This window comes from Arachis hypogaea, chromosome 10, assembly GCF_003086295.3.
Source record: "Arachis hypogaea cultivar Tifrunner chromosome 10, arahy.Tifrunner.gnm2.J5K5, whole genome shotgun sequence".
In the NCBI taxonomy this organism is placed as follows: Eukaryota; Viridiplantae; Streptophyta; class Magnoliopsida; order Fabales; family Fabaceae; genus Arachis; species Arachis hypogaea.
The window spans coordinates 60,571,668-60,583,012 of NC_092045.1; the positions used below are offsets into that span (position 1 = coordinate 60,571,668).

At 40.9% G+C, this 11,345-nt stretch overlaps 1 non-coding gene across 1 annotated transcript; it reads right to left on the bottom strand.

Moving 5' to 3' along the window:
* Positions 1 to 1,366: 1,366 nt before the first annotated feature.
* Positions 1,367 to 1,470, bottom strand: LOC112718580 (small nucleolar RNA R71). Its single transcript, XR_003160914.1, has one exon. It is a non-coding gene; the product is annotated as a small nucleolar RNA R71 (small nucleolar RNA).
* Positions 1,471 to 11,345: the final 9,875 nt, after the last annotated feature.

Genomic DNA, 11,345 nt, shown 5'->3' on the forward strand with positions numbered 1-11,345 from the left:
CTCTCAATGGCATTGGAAAGTAGACATCCTGGGCTTTCCAGCAATATATGATAGTCCATACTTTGCCCAAGATTTGATGGCCCAAACCGGCGTGGCAAATCAGCCTCAGAATTTCTAGCGTTTAACGCTGGAACTGGCATAAAACTTGGAGTTAAACGCCCAAACTGGCATAAAAGCTGGCGTTTAACTCCAGAAAAGGTCTCTACACGAAAATGCTTTATTGCTCAGCCCAAGCACACACTAAGTGGACCCAGAAGTGGAGTTTTACGTCATTTACTCGTTTCTGTATACCCTAGGTTACTAGTTTACTATTAATAGGATCTTTTGACATTGTATCTGTACCTCATGACACTTTACACGTTTCTCATTGTATCTTCTACAGCATGAGTCTCTAAACCCCATGGTTGGGGGTGAGGAGCTCTGCTGTGTCTTGATTAATGCAATTACTATTGTTTTTCATTCAATCATGCTTGCTTCCATTCTAAGATATCGCTTGTTCTTAACCCGGATGAATGTGATGATCCGTGACACTCATCATATTCTCAACTATGAACGCGTGCCTGACAACCACCTCCGTTCTATCTTAGATTGAGTAGATATCTCTTGGATTCTTTAATCGGAATCTTCGTGGTATAAGCTAGAACTGATGGCGGCATTCAAGAGAATCCGAATCTAAACCTTGTCTGTGGTATTTTGAGTAGGATTCAATGACTGAATGACTGTGACGAGCTTCAAACTCCTGAAGGCGGGGCGTTAGTGACAGACGCAAAAGAATCACTGGATTCTATTCCGGCCTGATTGAGAACCGACAGATGGATAGCCGTGCCGTGACAGGGTGCGTTGAACATTTCCATTGAGAGGATGGGAGGTAGCCACTGACAACGGTGAAACCCTTGCATACAGCTTGCCATGGAAGGAGCCTTGCATGCTTGAAGAAGAAGACAGTAGGAAAGCGGAGATTCAGAAGATGGAGCATCTCCAAAACCTCAACCTATTCTCCATCACTGCAATTCAAGTACCTGTTTTATGTTCTTTTGCTTTTTACAATCAATCCTGATAATCTTTGATATCCTGACTAAGATTTACAAGATAACCATAGCTTGCTTCAAGCCGACAATCTCCATGGGATCGACCCTTACTCACGTAAGGTATTACTTGGACGACCCAGTGCACTTGCTGGTTAGTTGTGCGGGATTGCAAAAGTGTGATTGCAATTTCGTGCACCAACAGGCTCATGCTTTTCCCTTTTGCTGTAAGAGACAGAGTTAGAACATGGTTGGACTCACAACCTAAAGATAGCCTGGACTCCTGGGATAAGCTGGTCACGGCCTTCCTGGATAAATTCTTTCTTCCTCAAAAGCTGAGCAAGCTTAGAGTGGATGTTCAGACCTTCAAGCAAAAAGATGGTGAATCCCTCTATGAAGCTTGGGAAAGATACAAGCAGATGACAAAAAGGTGTCCTTATGACATGTTTTCAGAGTAGACCATATTAGATATATTCTATTATAGTCTATCTGAGTTTTCCAAGATGTCATTAGACCACTCTGCAGGTGGATCCATTCACCTAAAGAAAACGCCTGCAAAAGCTCAGGAACTTATTAACATGGTTGCAAATAACCAATTCATGTACACTTCTGAGAGGAATTTCGTGAATAATGGGATGCCTCAGAGGAAGGGAGTTCTTGAAATTGATGCTCTGAATGCCATATTGCTTCAGAACAAAGTGTTGACTCAGCAAGTTAACATGATTTCTCAAAGTCTGAATGGATGGCAAAATGCATCCAACAGTACTAAAGAGGCATCTTCTGAAGAAGAAGCTTATGATCCTGAAAACCCTACAATGGCAGAGGTAAATTACGTGGGTGAACCTTATGAAAACACGTATAATTTATCATGGAGAAATCATCCGAATTTCTCATGGAAGGATCAACAAAAGCCTCAACAAGGCTTTAATAATGGTGGAAGAAATAGGCTCAGCAATATCAAGCCTTATCCATCATCTTCTCAGCAACAGACAGAAAATTATGAACAAAATACCTCTAACATAGCAAATTTAGTCTCTGATCTGTCTAAGGCCACTTTCAGTTTCATGAATGAAACAAGGTCCTTCATCAGAAATCTGAAGGCACAAGTGGGCCAGCTGAGTAAGAAAATCACTAAAACCCCTCCTAGTACTCTCCCAAAAAATACTGAAGAGAATCCAAAAAGAGAGTGCAAGGCTATTGATATAATCAATATGGCCGAATGCAAGGAGGAGGGAGAGGATGCGAATCCCCATGAGGAAGGTCTCATGGGATGTCTCTCATGCAGGAAGGAGTTCCCTATTTCGGATCCAAAGGGATCTGAGGCTCATATAGAGACCATAGAGATTCCATTAAATCTCCTTCTGCCATTCATGAGCTTTAAAGATTATTCTTCCTTTGAAGATGATGAAGATGTAACTGGAGAGCAAGTTGCTCAATATTTAGGAGCTATCATGAAGCTGAATGCCAAGTTATTTGGTAATAAGACTTGGGAAGGTGAACCTCCCTTGCTCATTAGTGAACTTGATACATGGGTTCAACAAACTTTACCTAAAAAAAAACAAGATCCTGGGAAATTCTTAATACCCTGTACCATAGGCACCATGACCTTTGAGAAAGCTCTGTGTGACCTAGGGTCAAGCATAAATCTTATGCCACTCTCTGTAATGGAGAAGCTGGGGATCATTGAGGTACAGCCTGCCTTATTCTCATTACAATTGGCAGACAAGTCAGTAAGACAAGCTTATGGATTAGTAGAGGACGTGTTAGTAAAGGTTAAAGGCCTTTACATCCCTGCTGATTTCATAATCTTAGACACTAGAAAGGAGGAGGATGAATGCATCATCCTTGGAAGACCTTTTCTAGCCACAGCAGAAGATGTGATAGATGTTAACAGAGGAGAATTAGTCCTTCAATTGAATAGGGACTACCTTGTGTTTAAGGCACACGACTATCCTTCTGTAACAAGGGAGAGTAAGCATGCAGAGCTTCTCTCGGTACAGAGTCAAACAGAGCCCCCACAGTCAAACTCTAAGTTTGGTGTTGGGAGATCACAACCAAACTCCAAGTTTGGTGTTGAATCCCCACAACCAAACTCTAAGTTTAGTGTTGGGACTATACAACATTGACCTGATCACCTGTGAGGCTCCATGAGGGCCCACTGTCAAGTTATTGACATTAAAGAAGCGCTTATTGGGAGGCAACCCAATTTTTATTTATCTAATTTTATTTTCTTTTTATTGTACTTTTATGTTTTATTAGGTCATGATCATGTGGAGTCACGAAAAAAATACTAAAAATAAAAACAGAATCAAAAACAGCAGAAGAAAAATCACACCCTGGAAGAAGGACTTATTGGCGTTTAAACGCCAGTAAAGAGCATCTGGCTGGTGTTCAACGCCATAACAGAGTATGGATCTGGTGCTGAACGCCAGAAACATGCAGCAATCTGGCATTTAAATGCCAGTATTGCACACTGAGGAAAGCTGGCGTTCAACGCCAGAAACATGCTGCAGATGGGCGTTGAACGCCCAGAACAAGCTTAGAGCTGGCGTTTAATGCCAGAAACAATCACCAATCTGGCGTTAAACGCGAGGATTGCATGCAGAGGGCGTTTTACACGCCTCATTGGTGTAGGGATGTAAATCCTTGACACCACAAGATCTGTAGACCCCACAGGATCCCCACTTACCTCAACTCACCTTCAATCTTCTTCACCAATCACCTCAATCTCTCTTCCCCATTACCTCTTCACCACTCACATCCATCATCTCTTTCCCACCCAAACCCACCCTACATAGCTGAATACACACCTCTCTCCCTCTCCTCCATATATTCTTCTTCTTCTTCTATTCTTTTTTCTTTTGCTCGAGGGCAAGCAACATTCTAATTTTGGTGTGGTCAAAGCATAGTGTTTTTTGTTTTTCCATAACCATTGATGGCACCTAAGGCCAGAGAAACCTCAAAAAAAAAAAGAGAGAAAAGGGAAGACAAACATTTTTCCACCTTCGAGTCATGGGAGATGGAGAGATTCATCTCAAGGGTCCATAACTCAGTAGAAGAGCATTTGATTGCACATCAAGAGAGCATGAGGAATTCCCTCATCAAGAAATCCTTGAGATACCTCAGGGGATACATTTTCCTCCACACAACTATTGGGAGCAACTAAGGATAAGAGCACCAAAATCAATAGGGATCAAGCAACAGAGGCAAGGAAGAGACATAAAGGAGCTCAAAAAGCACCATTAGTCCTTTAAAAAAGCACCACCCTTACTAAGGTGGACTCATTCCTTAACTTCCTTGCTCTTATCTCTGTTTTTCGATTTTTATGCTATATGTGTGTTTATGTTTTGTGTCTCTACCTCATGATCATTAGTATTGAGTAATGATAGCCATAAACTTGATAGCTACGATTTTAGGAAATTGCACAATCGGCAAAAATTCCTTCCGGCAAGTGCACCGGTTATCGTCAAGTAAAACCTCACAATAGAGTGAGGTCGAATCCCACAAGGATTGGTTGAGTGAGCAATTCAGATTAGAAGTGTGTTCTAGTTGAGCGGAATCAAGATTTAGATGAGAATTGCGGAATCTTAAATTGCATGAATTAAAGAGCGAGAAGCTAAATTGCTGAAATTAAAAGGGAATGGGGGTGATTGCATGAATTTAATTGCAGAATGTAAAGAGAAAGTATAGATCAGAAATGGGGAATTCATTGGGTTTCAAGAGATATTGAGATCTCCGAATCAAAACATTTTTATCCCTTCCTCAACCAATGCATTCATTGAATTTTGCTTGGCAATCTTATATGATTGGATCCCAATCCCTTGGCTCACCAATTTTCTCTAAAAACAAACAAATTCCCAATCCCTTGGTTTAAATGTTCATAAGAAGAGATGATGCTTGATCACTGATTATACCACACAGTTTCATGAACCACAATTTGGTAGGATTACATGTCACAATATCCATCCAAACCCCAATTCAATTCACTGTGAAAAAAAAAACTTCTCTAGCATGAATCCTCCATTCCTTTCCCAAGGTTCCGAAGGATTCCAATTATGGTTAGTTTCTTTCCCAAGACAACTAACCAATGGAATTAGATCGAGAAGCTTTCTAACAAAATTCAAGAGAAAAGATTGAAGAAGAAGATAAAAACTATTATTGATTCATTGAATTACAATAGAGCTCCCTAACCCAATGAAAGGGGTTTAGTGAGTCATAGCTCTGAATTCAATTACAAAAGTGTGAAAACTAGCCAAAATCAAAAGTTCCAAAGTAAAAGTCTGAAGTGTCAAAAAGTGTAAAAGTTCTTTCTAACTTAAATTCTATCCTATTTATACACTTTCTAAATTGAGCTTCTGTTGTGTTTCTTGGGCTTTGAGGCCTTTCCTTGATTTCCTTTTGCTTTGGGTTTATGATCCATAATCCTGATGAGGCTGCTGATCCAATTCTGTAACATTCATTGAGCCAATTTAGTGATAATCAAGTAATGACACATGACTCAACAAATTGAAGTTCTAGACTCATCAATTCTTCAGGCCCAATCCCATAAACCATGATATTAAATTGGGTTTCATACCAGAGTATGTTTAAGTTAATGTTTGTGCTCAAATGCTAACTTAAACTTCAATATATTTGGCCCAGAAACCCTTTCAAAAAGTGGCGTTTAAGTTGCAGTTTAAGCTTAAACTGCATCTTAAACATTGGACACTCCTGGAGGTGGTATAATTCAAGCACGTTTAAGCTTCAGTTTAAGGTTAAACTGAAGCTTAAACGTGGAAATGGAAGAAAGCAACTACGGAGTGTGAAATGTCGAACACGTTTAAGCTTCAGTTTAAGGTTAAACTGAAGCTTAAACGTGGAAATGAAGAAAACAACCCTAGAGGAGAAATTGAGTCGAACACGTTTAAGCTCCAGTTTAAGGTTAAACTGGAGCTTAAACGTGGAATGCTTCCTGGAGGGTGAATTGTCGAACACGTTTAAGCTCCAGTTTAACCTTAAACTGGAGCTTAAACGTGGGAATGAAGAAAGCAACCCTGGAGGCAAATTCTAGTCGAACACGTTTAAGCTCCAGTTTATGGTTAAACTGGAGCTTAAACGTGGAAATGAGAAAGCAACCCTGGAGGCAATTTCTGGTCGAACACGTTTAAGCTCCAGTTTAACCTTAAACTGGAGCTTAAACGTGGAAATGCTCCTTGGTGCAATTCTCATTCTGGCGTTTAACTTCCAGTTTAAGGTTAAACTGGAGGTTAAACGCCAGTTTCAGCATTCCTCAGCTTTCATGATTCTGGCGTTTAAGCTCCAGTTTAAGCTGAAACTGGAGCTTAAACGCCACTTTCAGCATTATATGGTTTGGTAGTTTAAGTTCCAGTTTAAGCTTAAACTGGAACTTAAACTCCACATGTGATATTCAAGCTTCCTTTCTTGATTTTGTTGCTTCCTTGCCTAGCCTCTTCTTCCCTGAAATCATCCAAACAACTGCATCAAGGTCTTGCAAAATTTCATGAGAAATCTTCTATTCATATCATTCAAGTAATATAACTAAAAACTCATGGAATTTGCATCAAAATCATACTGTTTGGATGATTCATTGCTTTGTTGTTCATTTAACCATTCTTGGTTACTTTAAGCTCAAGAAAATGCATAAAACAACTAAAACTAACAGAAAAATGCTAGTGAAACTAGCCTAAGATGCCTTGGCATCAAGTAACAATGTCTTAAGGCTATAAATAATACCATAAATCCTTCACCTTTCTTAAATGAAAAATGTTTTTAATTCAAAAGAACAAGAAGTACATGAATTTCGAAATTATCCTTGAATTTAGTTTAATTATATTGATGTGGTGACAATACTTTTTGTTTTCTGAATGAATGCTTGAACAGTGCATAATTTTGATCTTGTTGTTTATGAATGTTAAAATTTTTTGCTCTTGAAAGAATGATGAACAAAGAGAAATGCTATTGATAATCTAAAAATTGATGAAAATTGATTCTTGAAGCAAGAAAAAGCAGTGAAAAAGTAAAAGCTTGTGAAATAAAAATGGCGAAAAAAATCAGAAAGAAAAAGAAAAAGCAAGCAGAAAAAGCCAATAGCCCTTAAAACCAAAAGGCAAGGGTAAAAAGGATCCAAGGCTTTGAGCATCAATGGATAGGAGGACCCAAGGAAATAAATCCAGGCCTAAGCGGCTAAATCAAGCTGTCCCTAACCATGTGCTTGTGGCATGCAGGTCCAAGTGAAAAGCTTGAGATTGAGTGGTTAAAGTCATGATCCAAAGCAAAAAGAGTGTGCTTAAGAGCTCTGGACACCTCTAACTGGGGACTCTAGCAAAGCTGAGTCACAATCTGAAAAGGTTCACCCAGTCATGTGTCTGTGGCATTTATGTATCCGGTGGTAATACTGGAAAACAAAGTGCTTAGGGCCACGGCCAAAACTCATAAAAGTAGCTGTGTTCAAGAATCAACATACTTAACTAGGAGAATCAATAACAATATCCGAAATTCTAAGTTCCTAGAGAAGCCAATCATTCTAAACTTCAAAGGAAAAAGTGAGATGCCAAAACTGTTCAGAAGCAAAAAGCTACAAGTCCCGCTCATCTAATTAGAATTAATATTCATTGATATTTTGGAATTTATAGTATATTCTCTTCTTTTTATCCTAATTGATTTTTAGTTGCTTGGGGACATGCAACAATTTAAGTTTGGTGTTGTGATGAGCGGATAATTTATATGCTTTTTGGCATTGTTTTTAGATAGTTTTTAGTATAATCTAGCTACTTTTAGGGATGTTTTCATTAGTTTTTATGCTAAATTCACATTTCTAGACTTTACTATGAGTTTGTGTGTTTTTCTGTGATTTCATGTATTTTCTGGCTGAAATTGAGGGTCCTGAGCAAAACTCTGATAAGGAGGCTGACAAAGGACTGCTGATGTTGTTGGAATCTGACCTCCCTGCACTCGAAATGGATTTTCTTGAGCTACAGAACTCCAAAGGGTGCGTTCTCAACGGAATTGGAAAGTAGACATCCAGAGCTTTCCAGAAATATATAATAGTTCATACTTTGTTCGAGATTAGACGACGTAAACTGGCGCTCAACGCCAGTTCCATGCTGCATTCTGGAGTCAAACGCCAGAAACATGTCACGAACCAGAGTTGAACGCCCAAAACACATTACAACTTGGCGTTCAACTCCAAGAGAAGCCTCAGCTCGTGGATAGATCAAGCTCAGCCCAAGCACACACCAAGTGGTCCCCGGAAGTGGAGTTGTGCGGAGTTGTGACAAAGTGTGATTCATGTTTGAGAGCACCAAGTCTTTGGAGCCATTGTTGATGATCACAATTACGCCCACTAGCACCGCTGTTACAACGAAAGTCTGAACCTCAAAGGCAGAGGAGAAGAATTCCATACATTCAAACTCGGTGGAGTTCAGAGGTAGGACGAACTCCGCCCACAACCTGAAGGTGAAATAGAGAAAGTCCAGATTGGGGACACCCCGGACCAAACGACCAATATCGGTACAATCCTACAAGGAGACATAAAAGAATTACTCATACAGTTCTTACGAGATAACGTCGACCTCTTTGCGTGGAAGGCCGCAGATATGCCAGGCATAGACCCCAAGTTAATGTGTCACAAGCTAGCAGTCTACCCCAGATCTCGGCCAATGCAAAAGAGGCACAGAAAGCTCAGACCAGAACGCTCTCAAGCTGTAGAAGAGCAGATACAAGCTCTATTGGAAGCAGGGTCATAAGAGAAGTCAAATACCCACTATGGCTGGCTAACGTCGTCTTGGTGAAAAAATCAAACGGGAAGTGGCGAATGTGCACCGACTACACTAATCTCAACAAAGCCTGCCCAAAAGATCCTTATCCACTCCCAAATATCGACGCACTGGTTGATGCCTCCTCTGGATATAAATACCTCTCATTTATGGACGCATACTCGGGATACAATCAAATCCCAATGTATCCACCCGGCCAAGAAAAAACTTCCTTCTTGACCCCAAAAGCAAACTACTGCTACATTGTCATGCCTTTCGGTCTTAAAAATGCTGGAGTTACTTATCAGAGATTAATGAATAAAGTCTTTTCAGATCACATCAGAAAAATCATAGAAGTCTACGTGGACGACATGCTAATAAAGACACAAAATGAAGAGATGCTATTGTCCAACCTGACCCAAGTATTTGACACTATAAGACAGCATGGCATGCGACTCAATCCCACAAAATGCACCTTCACAGTAGAAGCCGGCAAATTCTTGGGTTTTATGCTCACACAAAGTGAAATCGAAGAAAACCCGGATAAATGTCGGGCCATACTCGACATGAAGAGCCCAACTTGTGTCAAAGAGGTACAATAACTCAATGGGAGGTTAGCAGCCTTGTCCAGATTTCTAGCCGGATCGGTAATAAGATCTTTTCCCTTCTACGCTATTCTAAGGAAGGCAAAGAAGTTTGAATGGACAACGAAGTGTGAGCAAGCCTTCCAAGATTTCAAAAGGTTCCTCGGCCAGCCACCTATCCTAACACGGCCACGGGAAGGAGAACCACTCATATTGTACCTCGTAGTAGGAAGTTGGGCTGTAGCCTCAGCACTAGTTCGAGAAGATGACAGCGGGCAACAACCCATATACTTCATCAGTAAAGCACTACATGGAGCTGAGCTGAACTACCAGAAAATAGAAAAGTTTACCTACGCTCTCATACTAACATCTCGATGACTTCATCCATACTTCCAAGCCCACACCATCAGGGTCCGAACCAACCAGGCCATAGGAGGAATCTTACAGAAAACAGACCCGGCAGGCAGAATCTTGCAATGGGCAGTCGAGTTGTCTGAATTCGATCTTCAATATGAAGCTCGGACAACCATCAAATCACAATACCTAGCCGACTTTATTGCAGAATTTACAGACACACCAGAAATCCCCATAGAATGGAATCTCTACATGGACGGTTCCTCAAACAACCAAGCAGAATATGAGGCACTACTAGCTGGTTTGAAGCTGGCCAAGGAGGTTGGAGCGCAAAAGCTTATCATCTTCAGCGACTCACAGGTAGTCTCTTCGTAAATAGCAGGAAGCTACCAAGCCAAAGACCCCACCATGAAAAAGTACTTGGACAAAACCAGGGAACAGCTCGAACAACTCGGAGAGTATGAGGTCCGCCACATACCCCGAGAACAGAATGCACGAGCCGATGCACTCTCAAAACTAGCTAGCACCAAACCAGGGGCAACAATAGAAGCCTCATCCAAGAAATTCTGCAACATCCATCAATCTCGGAAGAAGAAAAAGTCCTGGCCATAACAAGCCAGGATCAACGATGGATGACTCCCATAATTAATTACCTCAAAACAGAAGCACTCCCTTCAGAGGAAAATGAGGCAATAAGGTTGAAACAGGAGGCACAATACTACACTATCATAAATTATACCCTATACAAAAGAGGGATTTCAATACCATTGTTAAAATGCGTGCTGACTTCTAACACAAAGGAAGTCCTAGAAGAAGTACACAGTGGCATTTATGGCAATCACCTCAGAGCACAAGCACTTACCAAAAAGTACTTTGGGTAGGGTTTTATTGGCCAACTCTACAAAAGGAAGCCACAGAGTTCGTAAAAACATGCCCATCATGTCAGAAACACACCAAATTTCACATCGCCCCACCAGAGGAGCTTATTAGCGTGACCTCACTCTGGTCATTCACAAAATAGGGACTCGACCTTCTTGGACCCTTCCCTCAAGGATCGGGACAACTTAAATTCATCATAGTGGGAATAGACTATTTCACAAAATGGATCGAGGCAGAACCCCTAGCTAATGCAACTGCTCAAAGAAGTCGAGAATTCCTATACAGAAACATTGTCACAAGGTTCGGGGTTCCATTCTCCACCACCACAGACAATGGCACCCAGTTCACAGATGCAGGCTTCAGAAAGCTAGTGGCCGACTTGAATATAAAATAGCAATTCACTTCAGTAGAACTTCTCCAAGCCAACGGACAAGCTGAAGCTGCCAATAAAGGAATCACCCTTCCAATTAGCATACAGAATGGAGGCAATGATCCCAGTGGAGATCAAAGAAAGGTCGCGTAGAGTGATCCACTATAGTGAAGAAGCTAAGTCCCAACTTCAAAGGGAAGAACTTGACCTACTTCCGGATGTCCGAGAAAGAGCTTGGATTAGAGAAGAAGCATTAAAATGACGAATCGCTGCGAGATACAATCAAAAGATAGTACAGCGAGTCTTTGCTGAGAACGACCTCATCCTAATCCGGAACGATATCGGAACAACTCGACCTGGAGAAGAAAAGCTGGTAGCA